The 13,273-nt window shown below is 43.9% G+C and overlaps 1 long non-coding RNA gene across 1 annotated transcript in view; it reads left to right on the top strand.

Annotated features, from left to right (window-relative positions):
- The window catches only part of LOC144798857 (uncharacterized), a 286,173-nt gene that overhangs the window by 123,168 nt on the left and 149,732 nt on the right, over positions 1-13,273 (top strand). The window lies entirely within an intron of this gene.

Raw genomic sequence — 13,273 nt, 5'->3', positions numbered from 1 at the left:
AAACTACACAAACGAGGTTATCCTAAAAAAATCATCAGGAATACCAAGAAACATGCCCGGAACCAGAATCAAGAGGCACTACTGGAGGAAAATGTATGACCAGAAACACCCACACCGTTGACCTGTGTCAATGGCATATCTAATCACGTAGCAAAAATAATACGCAAAAACTGGAGGATCCTCAATACAGGCAACAGAAACTGGACACAACCACTGTTTGCCTACAAAAAAGAAAGCAGCTTGAAAGATCGATTGGTGTCCACCCATCCTAAAACTAATGCCACACCACTGACCAAAGACTGAATCCATCCGCTGCTTTCTTCAAAAAAGAAGTGAAAGCGATCCTCTTAGCTAGAGTCACCTGAACGTTGTTATAAATACCTACTGATAGGTGCTAACTTTTACCAGGAATGTATTTGCTTAAGTCATCGTATGCCTATGTATTTGTCAAATCACCTTTATGTGCCTTGTAAAGCGCTCTGATACCCGCAAGGGTCTTGTTCGCGCTATACAAAACTGTCAAAATAAAAAATAAAAAAAAAATGGGGCCTGCCCAGGGTGGTCGGCCACCACCCGTGTGGTGACTGCAGTGTCTGCCACCTAACGCAACCTAGCAAGACTCTTAACCTGGATACTGGTAAAATGTGGCAACAACTGAAACACACGAACTGCAACTCAACCAATCTAATATGCCTCATTGAATGCCCCTGCAAACTTAGATATGTAGGGATGACTACCCGGAAAGTAAGGACAAGAATTGTGGAGCATGGAAGCACTATTCACTTCAAAAAAACGAAAAGTAAACTCATGGACGACTACCTACAGGAAGGACACCCACCCCCAATGACATGCTCTGGACAGTCATTGAACAGATACCCTACAATTCCAACAACAATTATAAAACTCTCCTGACTAAAGAACAGCATTGGATTTACCATCTCTCGACCCACACCCACGGATTAAACGACAATATACCATGGAATAGCCTTAGTCGCTGAGTCAATCCATACACATTGAGTGTCTGCCGCACCTTAGTGTTTGGAACTGCCAAAACACCACTACTACCACCCTAGTAGAACACTAGAATATGGCCTGTCAGCTATGATCAATTAACTGAACTGCCATCAAGACTGGTCTGACATTCTCATGACACTGTCACTGAAATCCCCACTACCACCAGGGCAATACACACATGGCCCATATTGTTTGTTCAATTCTTCTTTAATTTGATGTGTGCATAACATTCATCCCTGTGGCACTATCTACTGGGACAATACACACACGGACTAGATGTTTGTATAATCCTTTTAATATTTATGCGTGTATAACAGACAGTGTCCAATATCTATAGCGCATGACTGTTAGACACCTCGTAAACTATACTGGTCAACTTTATCGAACACAGGCATCAATATTGAGCCCCTCGTCTGTTTTCACTATAGACGCTGCGCATGTCACGGAGTTTCAGGACACGCCCCTAGCCGTTTCATTCATCTAGACGAGGTTTACGTAAAAACTGACATCGCTTTTTTCTGAAATACTGTATATTAATTTGCATTTTAAATCACACTCTCTTTTGATTTAAGCATCTAAACATGATGCTGCACATAGTACCAGTCTGTTCTCTGTGTTTTCTGTTTCACTCCTCCCCACAGACGCTACTCACAGCAGAGTCAAGTTTCAGCATAACGAGCTCCAGCTGTGGCACGAAATTGCTATTTACACCCCACACGGAACACCGCATGTCCACCATCGGAGTTCCTGGTTGGCTGCAACAGGTGGAATAGCGGATCCTGAGATCATGCCAAGTAAGTGGGAGTCAGGGGGGTAACTTTGATCACGGCCCCGCCGCTGGGATACAGCCCCTCCCAAAGCCCGAGTGAGCGTCCTATCCCACATGACGAGACCCCTCCCCTACTTTAATCCCTCTACTCCCACCCTCTTATTTTCCCACTAGAGTGCATCATTGTTTCGGATCCCCGCCAGAGACTCATTGAGGTTTTTTTCCGGATTTAGGAAGTAAGCTTACTATCGCATTGTGTGTCATAACCTTTGCCTTGGTCACCCCAGATTGTGGTTTACCGCCATCAGTTATAGCACCAATTCCCATAGTATCGCTAATTGGCTAGCAATTTCACATGCCGACACGAACCGCATAACACTGCTGGTTTTTCCGCTCACTACTAAAGCACCTTATATTGAAACCACTGATCACATGCCTGAGTTCACCGCCTTTTACATATGTGTGTCCACTTGTTTGTCTTGTCAATCTTCCCATACAGGTACAAACTTAGAGGAAATCCTCCTCTTACAGTTAAAGCACCTTAAAAAAAAATGATGTCCTCATACGTGCCATCCAAAGAAGCTCTAGTTGGGATTACTCCATGCTCCTCAGACAGGCCCATTTTGAAACCCCCCTTGGAGGGGGCCTGAAAGATAGGCAGGGTTCTCCCAGAGGTACGGCTGTATCCAGGTCCCACTCCTGTTCACGACACGTGGGGGAACGTATGTTACTATGGAGGACCGGACCAACAAGCCTCTGGCATAATCATAGGACTGATCTTTATTTCCCTCTCCAGATCTCTAGGGCCGACCAGATCTTATTGGCACTGGAACTATCGCAGGCAATATCAGATTGACTAATCATAATGATGTTCTTTAGGCAATCCGCAAAGGAGGGAGGAGTTTCCGATTTCCAGGCTCTACAAGTTTCCCTCCTGGCAATAATTACTACGTAGAGTACAAACTTTGAAGCTTGAGCATTCATGCAATAGTCTGGCAGAAGGCCACAAAAGATCAGCCTTACACTTACTTCTACCTGTACTAGCAGGACCTCCTCCAGGAAACCACATACCTCTATCTAAAAGGAGCCGATCTTCGGGCAATCCATAAATATATACCGGTCATCAGCAGCTGGGTACTTACATCTGGGGCAGTGGTAGATCGTCGCAGTCACCTTGGATAGTTTCCCAGGAGTCCAGTACACTCTGTAGGCCGCGTATAGGTGATTTCTCCTGAGATTAGCTGGTTTAACTACAGCCTGTAACATAGTAAAAGAGTCACACCAGAGTTTCCGTAAACCATCCCCATTTTCTGAAAGGTCACTGCCCCAGCATTTCACCAACTCCGTGTCTAGACAATCCCCTGTATCTATAAGGGCCCTATACCAGAATGATACCTCGCCTTTCCATGGTCCTAGTCTAGAAATGGTGTCAATAATTATACTCATCGTTGCTCCATGACTGTGTTGCCCACCATGCGGACAGTTGATAAAACTTAAATCTCGTCAATGTCCCACTGGTTATTTTCGAGATTAGGTCCCAGCTGATAAGTTGTGAATCTTTCTGGAGGTCTCCCCACAACATGATACCTGCTAGTCTAAGTGGTTGTGATAATTGGTCCTGGAGGCATTCGGGGGTGCTTAGAGAGTCCCATATTGGAGCCTGTGCCGTATAGTGCGGTATTCCCAGACTTTTCCTAATGTACCCCCAGTTTTTTAGTGCGGCCAATAGAATCTTGAGTCTGACTTTTTTGTAGAACTTGGAATTGCCAAATTTATTGAGGAAAACTCCTGTCCCTCAGGAACATACTGTAACATTGCCTGAAACAAATGGCCCATAGAAGATGAATCTGCCTTATTGGCTAACATTCCATAAAATGTTAAATGAAAGGCATGACAATAAGAAAGTAGGCCAGGTAAAGCCAATCCTCCTATTTTTAACCCTCTCCTGAGCTTTTTCCACGCTATTCTCGGGGTTTTCGTGGCCCATATAAATGAACCGATTTTACCTTGAAGGGTAGCAAGGTCTCTATTATTAAAAGAAAGTGGAATTGAATTAAACAGAAAAGTTAACTTAGGCAAAATAATGATTTTAACGAGGTTGACCCTCCCATATATGTTCAGTGGTAGGTTCGCCCAGCATGACAACAGGCCGCCTACCTCCTTGGAAACCTTCTCCCAGCTGATTTTAGGTGTATCTAACAGCTTCTGTGCTAGGTAAATCCCCAAATACCTCATCCGGCCCTTCGCCCCTATTACATTAGTGCAGTTCCAACTCATTATTTCAGTTTTTTCTCTATTGACTTTATAACCAGAGATCTTACCAAATTCCCCAGATAATTCAAACAGCCTTGGTATAGCTTTTACATGATCAGACGTGTACATGAGAAGGTCATCCGCATATAGGGCAAACTTCAATTCCAGATTAGCAATCTTAAATGGCCTAATGAGGGGATCCTCTCTAAGGGAGAAAACAAAAGACTCAATGTATATATTAAACAATAGAGGTGACAGGGGACACCCCTGTCTGGTACCTCTTGAGATAGTAAACCATTCGGTTATGATCCCGTTAACTAGCACTTTTGCCCGTGGATTTAAATACAGAGATTTGACAGCCTCAATAAAATTAATAGGAAAGCCAAAACTCTGCAAGGCCTCCCAAAGATGGTTCCAGCTGACCTGATCAAACGCCTTAGCGGTATCGATTGCAACTATAGTAAGTGGCAGCTTTATTTCCGTTGCAACATCTATCGCCCCCAAGGCTAGTAAGGTAAGCTCGCTGAGTTGTTTTCCGGGTATGAGCCCTCTCTGGTCGGGATGTATAATGGTTTTAATGATTTTAGCCATCCTGGTAGCCAATATTCCAGAGAAGATCTTGAGATCAGAATTTAATAATGAGATGGGCCTGTATGCCTCAATTTTTTGAGGATCTTTATTTTGCTTGAGGATCAGGGACACCGTCGCCTCGGACCATGATGGAGGAATACCTTCTCCATGTAGATATATTTTGTTGAAGAGGGTTTTTATAGCTGGCACTACCCTGTCTGATAGACCCAGGTATATCTCGACAGGGAGCCCATCTGGCCCAGCAGCTTTATCCCTACTTATTTTTTTAAGTTGTTCTTTAATCTCACCCTCCAAGATACTGGTGGAGAGATACAGCCTGTCAGCTTCGGACAGTTGGGGTAGGTCTCTCAGATTTAACCATGCCTTAACCGCATCTGATCTATAATCAGTGTCTTCCTGATATAGATTAAGCATGAAGGATCTAGCTTCCTCCCTAATCTCTTCATCTTTCTGCAACAGGGCCCCTGACCCTCTTTGGACCAAGCTCTTAATATGGTTCCTTACCCTATCTACTCTAGATTTCCAGGCCAATAGGGAGCCACATGTTTCTCCATAGGTGAAGTGCTGTCATTTACTGGCTTCCCATATATCCTTCATAGTTTTATCCATCTTGACCTGGAAATCAGCTTGTAGGGACACCAGCTCCCTTTCAAGCTGTGACATCAGACTTCGGGAGATCAAGGCTGCCTGTTGCAGCTCAGTCTCTTTCCCCTTAATTTTCTTGAGGCTGTCTAGATCTGCCTCTCTAGCAGATTTCTTCTTATTAATCATTAAGGAGCTCAAGAGACCCCTCAAATATGCTTTCAGGGTCTCCCAGACTATCTGGTCGCTGGTGGAAGTTGCATTAAACCTAAGGAACGCTTCTGTTTTTACATCCAACTCAGCCCTAACATTCTCATCTAATAGCAGGGTCCTATCTAAAGTCCATCTCCTCTGGCACTCTTTAGACTTAAAATTGAGTGCCAACTCAACAGCAAGATGATCTGATATTGGCGCCAGAGTGTAGGCTATAGATTTAAGATCTGAGAGCAGACTCTGATCAACCAGAAAGAAATCAATTCTTGAGTATTGTTTATATTGTTTACTGTAGAAGGAGTACTCTCTGGCATTCCCTTTGTCCACCCTCCAGATATCCAGCAGCCTGAACTCCTTAACCAAAGTCTTAAGGATGGAGAAAGTTCTAGGCGGGACGTTATATTTTACCTTAGATGTGCGATCCAATTGTGCCATCGAATACTAAGTTAAAATCCCCTCCAAGATTCACTGGGGCAGATTTATTTAACAGGCTGGCCTGGAGATTCAAAAGTGGACTAGGATTGTCCTCATTGGGCCCATAGTAGACGGCACATACTATTGGTGCTCCACAAATTGTCAGAATTGCCACTATCCACCTCCCCGATTGATCGGTATCCCATTTCTCAACTTTAATCCCCATATTACGCCTTATGATAATAGCAACCCCTCTTGTGCAACCCCTCTGGTTGGAACACATCACCTCCTGAACCCAGCTAAACTTGCTAAAACCTTGTTTACATTCCTGGGCTTCTAGGTGAGTTTCCTGCAACAAGAAAATGTGAGCCTTATTATTCTTTAGAAGCTCACATACCCGAGATAGCTTCCTGCAACTCCCGAGGCCATTAACATTCCAGGAGAGGAACTTCATCTCATGTGACCTACTCATATTCTATCCAGAGAAAAACTACCCAGCTTGAGCTAATTCAATTTATTATTGGTCGTATGAGGACTTTTTTCCAATTCTTTCCCTCCCCCATCCCACCACCCACCTCCCCTTTGCCCCGCCATGAGGAACCCACCTTCCATCCCTTGGCGAAAAAAAAATGCCAGATGGGACCCTCCAGGAGCAATGAAGCGTCTCGCTATATTCCAAAACATGAGAAAAAACGAAATGTCAAACAATAACCGGCATACGTGGCGCTTAGCACTTAGCCAGGAAAAACAAGGGAGCCTTCCTTCCTCTCTTTATTTTTCTTTTTATCCTTCTAAAAGACTATATCTTTCTTAAATTTTCTTTATATATTTATTTTATTAATTTTTTTTATGTATTTTTTTAAAATTTATCTTTCTCACCCTTTTCTCTCATGTAGATATAACATTTTTCACCCCTTTTTTTCCTTTCACCCATCTTGAAGCAAATCTACATACCCCCATTAATCTTACTTCCGATAAGGCATACTAGACACCAAATATGTATACAGCTTTAAATACCTACCCACTCGCCTGGAGCAAAAACGCATCTACATCATCAGGGGAACTAAAAGTGTGCATCTTATTGTTCCACATTACCTTTAGTAATGCAGGAAACTTTATTTGGACTTGGGCTCCCAGGCTTCTGAGCTCTGGCATTCTGGACCCTAACTCCCACTGCCTTTGCGCTGTTCTGCCTCCTATATCTGAGCGAATTAGGTAAACCCCAATCTCAGGGTGCGATGTTGGCCCATGCAGGGACCTCCCCAAGATCAACTCTTTTACCGCATAGGTTTGGAAATTAACTAAGATTTTCCTGGGGGCTTTCCTATCTGGGTGTATCTTGAAGGGGTCTCTATGGACTCTCTGGATCTCTGATTCAAGATTGATGTCCTCTCGGTCTTTCAGGACTCCCTCTCTTAAGAGTTTACATATAGAGACCTTGATATCCCCCTTCTCCACCCCCACCCGGATTTTAAGAAACCTCAAGTTGTTTCTCCGGGCCTGCATCTCTAACCTCTCCATGTCCATCTGTAATGCTCTATTCTGTGTTTTGTTTTTAAGGCCTAGATTTCTTCCCTATTCCCCTGAACAGATTCCGAAATGGTCTTAACCTCAAGTTCGAGGGATCCAGTACGTATGCAGATGTCGTCCAGCTTTGACTCTAAAGCTACACATTTATCGTGAATCCCCTTCTGATTTGCATCCGATATAGCAAATTTAGAGAGCAGATCTACCCTTTAAGCCTGGAGAAAGGATCCAAGCTGTAATTCATCTCCATCTATTCCCCCCCCCCCCAAGGCCACTACTACAGAGCCCTCGTGCACTGACTCCAATCCCATTGAATCGAGATCAGGAGGACTACTTTCTATAAGTTCTGCTTCTTGTGTTCTGATAAGGTGGATACTGAAACGGTAGAAGTAATATCGGTAGTGGCAGTAGTAACAGTAGTTTAATCGTACCATGGGTAGTGTCAGGGGTAGAGGCATTTAAAGTGTTAATATTAGTGAGTGGGTCACAATAGAGGCTGGCCGAGGAGGTGATATCAGAAGGGGGGACATCTAGTTGGCTCCCTACATTTCCTGTGTCACTCTCAGATTCCTGGATAGACATAAGGGGGTGAAACAATTTTCAAGAAGGACTGAGGGGGGACTTCTTCGCGGAGCTGGGATTGGCTCCTTGGACCTAACGGCTTGCTCCATGATCTTAAAGTAAGTTTTTAATGACGGGGTCGATTTTATAGGAGGGCCGGTGACCTTAGGCCCTTTAGATTTTGTAATTTCCCCTGATTTAGCGCCTTTTCTTGGGGGTTGTAGGCACTACTCCTTTCGAACACTCAGAGGAATCCAGGGCGCCCTTACTCTTGAACTCGAACCGAGACTGGGACCGTAGCTGGTATCTATTCTTCACAGGAAAAGTCACAGGGAGGGTTGCTTCTCCTCGAGAAACAGAAACAGAGGCGCACACCACCTTTCTCTTGCAGGCTTTCTCTAAAGGGCACGATTCTCTAAGAGTGTCACCTCTCTCCTCCAGGCTCTGAGCAGCCACTTGCCCCCCCCCCCGCCTCCCAGGAGTGTATTCCGGTCGGACACCTGATCAAACAATGGGACAGAGTCCAAAAAAGAGTCAAAGAGGGCAAGAGCCATACACCTCTGCTCACATCCGCCTATTAGCCCACCTAGTGACCCTCTTACCAGATACACACCGGGGGTAAAGGTGGGAGCGCGCTGGAAGGAGGTGTTGGTAGTTGAGCGCCGTAGGGTGTCTCCGCAAAAGGACCCTCGGAAACAAACCCGTGCAACCGCCGCCTGTGCCCGGGTCCAAAGCCTTGCTCGGCGGCTGAGCCTGCAGTAGATCGCCGACCTCGCTGCAGGCTCCGCCTCAACCTCCCAAACAATCTGGGTGTCGAGGTCCTAGCGCCACCGTCCACCGTCCACCGCCGCCATCAGCCGTATTCCCCCCGCGCCTCAGAACACCTCAGGACACCTCCAATTAGGCAGAAAAAACTCGAGAAACGCAAAAACGATACATCAGAGATAGTGCCTGCACGCAGCCCGAAACAGATACCACGTCCTTACCGGTAACTTTCATTGCGGTCGGCTTGTCTCCATAGCTTCTAGTCGGAGACAGGAGAGAGGAGGAACATGGCGGTGGGCTAACGTCGGTCGCGGGAGCTCCGGGAGCAGTTAAAGCGCCTTAGCGAGTCCTTCACATAGGAACACATATATCATATAGTTCCCTGTATCACCCCTCTCACATAGGTCCTGAAGAAAGCCAGTTTTTAATGCGAGGCCTGGCTGAAACTAGTTGACCACACCGGACGTGGGAGACCATAAGTCTCTCCTACCACGTCCAAAAGCCTTGGTGACACTGGGACCCTTAGGACACGTTTTTAAACCTCACTCTTAACACCATCACTGCACACTCACTTAACACTCTCTGCTCCGCTGTAAACAGACGTCGCAGCACACCTGAGGCACACTCAGTGCCTCGGTTGGGGCCCGATGATGAAGCATGCCACCAACTAGGTTGGTGGGTGAGGGTCTTCATAAAAGCTGATATGTTTTTCTGAGACACATACAACATGAGCGTTATCAGTATAGCTAGGTCCTATTGATTACTGCTTGCGTGAGAAAAATTTGTCGCCACTTTGGCTGCAATTAGGTGCCATTAACTCGGCGATAAATCCTTGAGAATACGCCCCATTGTGTATTGCAATTAATGAAATGCCTAATTTTGTGTACCTTGTTGGTGTTGTAGCAAAATTCTTTACATCGGTTCCGACCCAGGCAGGAGACATTTCAAGAAGTACAAGTATGGAAACCAACCGGGGCTGTTGGTAACCAGGTGGCAGTAGTTTTCTGTGTGGTAACATAGCTGGGACATAAAGACCTCAAAGTGCGTCCCCTTCTATAAACAAGCGAGGTATTTTCACTGATGAAGGGACGTAATCTGGGAATTTCCAACAATAAGTGCCAGTGTTTTCTAAAAGCCTTGAGTCCGCCATTGGTTCTTTGTCGTTGCAGATAGACATATATATTAAGTAAAGAGCACGAGACTAAAGAGACCCAAGGGTACCAAATTGAAGATATTTACTTATCTATGCAGGAGGACGATTAGCAACTCATCGTGTGTGTTTTAATAGGAAAGACAAAATGCAAGATAGGCCTCAATAATCCATTCAAAGCATTGTCAGGTGGGCCAGATGATGATGGTAAATCCAAACCGATCAAAGTCGTTATGGTACCAGCCCTTGGTGGATCTTGCCCATGGGAGTCAAAAGGCAGGTCTTGTGTCTTGTTTTAATCAGAAGCTGGCTCAATGGGGAACCGGAATTGACATTGTTTTAGGAGTTGCTGGAACTGCAGGTTTTTTTTGTTTGGTCATTGGCCAACGAGGTGTTTATTATATTACTATTTTAATGGGGCTACAATTTCAAAATTCATTCAGGAATTGTCTTGGGCTGCTAATTAGATCATTCAAGGTATTTTGAAAGACATTGGTGTAAAAGGAGTTAGCTGGCTGATGATGTCACGAAACAGACTCGTCACTTTATTTTATTGTGTCCTCTATATTTAAACCCAAGAAGTACTTTCTTTATTCCCTTGTTGTGTTAGGCAAGGATTAAGCAATATCGGTTAGCAATGGAATTTTTACAAAAACTAGCCACAACTGTCACGTGCAATGCAGTTTTAAAATGTAATTAGAAATGCTATTGTGATTAGAAACCGATACGAGTATGTAAATCTTTAAACGGATGCTTTGCCTTTTTTGACAAACTTGGTTCTTATTTTAAAACCATGTATGCTGGAAATTTTCAGAATGTCATTAATTGCAATATTTATATTGTTTTAATCATAAAAACATATTGTTATGCTCAAGTGTATTTATGGTTAAAAATATGTTTTATATGTTTTTATGGCACACTGCCGAAATAAAGATGACTGGAGTTAGCTGGGGCTGATGGGTGGTTATTAGAGATTCTATTCTTGGATTAGTCACAACCCTGAACGTGCTTGCTCTTTGAATGATGTAGTTAGGCATTGTCACAACAGTTGAAGAATTTGGTCCTGATCACAAAACCTTTTTGTCTGACATTACTATGTGTGGGTAATCATTTTTGGCAATATCATTTGTGTATGTGCTGTGTTGCATTTTGTTGTGATTGTGATTTTTGTGCTGCATTACTGTGCTGCGGTGCGTGTTGTACTGTTGTATTGATTCCTGTTTTTACTCTTTTGTTGTGAGGTGCCATGTTTTTGTTGTCTTGTTTTTTTGCTTTGTGTTATGGTGTTGTGTTGTGCTATGATGTGCTTTGCATGTAGTTTAGAGATGCCAACAAATATTTCTACATTTGCACGTAGCATATTCCTTTAAGGGTCAAGTCACAAACAACTATTTGCCACTGTTCAAGTCATTAAAATTCCACTGCTCCAACTTTCTACACCAGTCAAAAACACTGTGGTGGGACCATGTCTTAAATTAGTATATCCAGGGCTCACTTTCTGTGTTCTGGCCTTTGTTGTATGAAAGAATTGGCTTCAGGTTTTGGTAGTGAGAGGATAGATAAACAGACACTCTCCCATGTGATGCTTTTTAGCCAAGTGCGCTTTGTACAATAGTTCTTTAAGTGCTCACTCGGTGTGGAACCTGAAAGCACAAGTCCTGCAATGCAGAGTGCTGTTGCTACCAACCAGCAATGGCCGAAAGGGTCACATACATGGGTGGCACATAGACCTCTAAAGTCAAGTCTCTGGTGTTCCTGGGCATCCCTGCCCTTCAAGAGACCTCTCCCTTTGGCCTACCAATATCGTTGTCAAAGCTGCCAAGGGGCCCCTTGTCATTTGGCAACCCTTCAACCAGTCGTGGCTTTAAAACTAGCATCACTTTGCATTAGTTCCACTTTCCACATTAGAAATAACTTTACACTTCTCAGGAGTAGAAGTGGTGTCGTTTTTTCTTAATTCAGAACAGGCTCACAGTAATAAACTAAAGAAGTTTGCTGAGCAGATGTGGAGTTTGTGTATCTTCGAGGTAGTAAGCCTGGCGGACATTTTAGGGGTTATCACTACATGTTGCAGGGAGCGGCAGGCATCATTTTGTTACAAGACTGGTGATACACGGCAGGTGCTGCTTGACAGCTGTGTATTTTAAGGTTCCATCTTAGTGGGCGTATACGGAGATTAACGTCACACTCTTGCCGGCCACCTACGCCTTTTTTTATGAGTAAACAGCATTTGCTCAGCGTTTACTGGGCTTTTGTAAAAAAAAAAAAAAAATCATAACCTATTTCTTTTGTGCTAGTTTGTTCCATGTCAAGTGTTCTGTTTTTTAAGGCGCACTTAGCAGGCTGGGTCTTGTAGGCCTAGTCATATGACTGCAATTCCCAGAATTCATAGTGCTCCTGACTAAAAAGCAAGGGCTACTGAATGTATTAGCTATGCCATGGAGAAACTTGGTGGTCGCCTGTTAATGTGCTGCTCCAACCATTATTTTAGAAACGTCAAACACAGCGGTAACCAAACATAAACCCTATTTTCTTTGGCTTGGATCCAAGCAGGGTTTGCGTTGCTTTTAAAGGACATATTTTAAGGGTTATTATAGCGCTCGCTATTTTAGTAAAGACATCCAGCTACGATTCAAAAATTGTTCTTCACATGTTAATGATATATTTTAATATCAGATAGAAGCTTCAAATCTTTGCATTTTATTTCTCCCTCGAATGATCAGACAAGAGCCAAGCTGGGCAGCACGGTTGAATTCACAGAACATTTTACGCAGCCAAGTTAAAGTTATTTGGTAAAGAGCGCCACCTGTAGGCAGAAATGTTACAAGCACCTGCGGATTTCTATGCTGGAGAAAGAATTAATAACTGAGAAAAATCCCCAAGTGCGATGGATGTTCCAGAATCTAAAATGTAATGTTGGTGCAGTAAGATTGGCGTTCTCGGGGGTGCACGAGGTCACTAATGGGGAAGTGGCAAACACTCAAAAAGGCTCAGGGTTGTGCGTGTTCACAATCACAAACCTTCCCAACGAATTTCACACCCAATGTAAGTATCTACGACAAGTGCCAGAAATAGGGTGACATAAATGTGCGTGCATATAAGGCGAGAAAAACATCCAAACACCCATGTACTTCATAGGTTAGTAGAGACACGGGTCGTTCTGCCTAGAATATTTAATAGAATCGACAGAAAGAGAATACATTATCAAAGTAAACATAACCCAACACTTGGGGATTGTTTGCATTGTGTGAAAATCCACCAATAAAGGGTTATTCTTGCGCATGGAAATTAGCGATGTAGATAGATTCCCGTGACCAGACCAATAATTTTTTTTCTGAGGCCCGTGAATAAAGTAATCAGGGAAATCGCAGACAGGCGCAACCCCGTGAACTCTAAAATGAACATTCACGTCATGGATCTCACCTTAAACCTGC

Source organism: Lissotriton helveticus, chromosome 1_2 (assembly GCF_964261635.1).
Source record: "Lissotriton helveticus chromosome 1_2, aLisHel1.1, whole genome shotgun sequence".
Lineage (NCBI taxonomy): Eukaryota > Metazoa > Chordata > Amphibia > Caudata > Salamandridae > Lissotriton > Lissotriton helveticus.
This window is presented reverse-complemented; position numbering and strand designations above follow the sequence as displayed.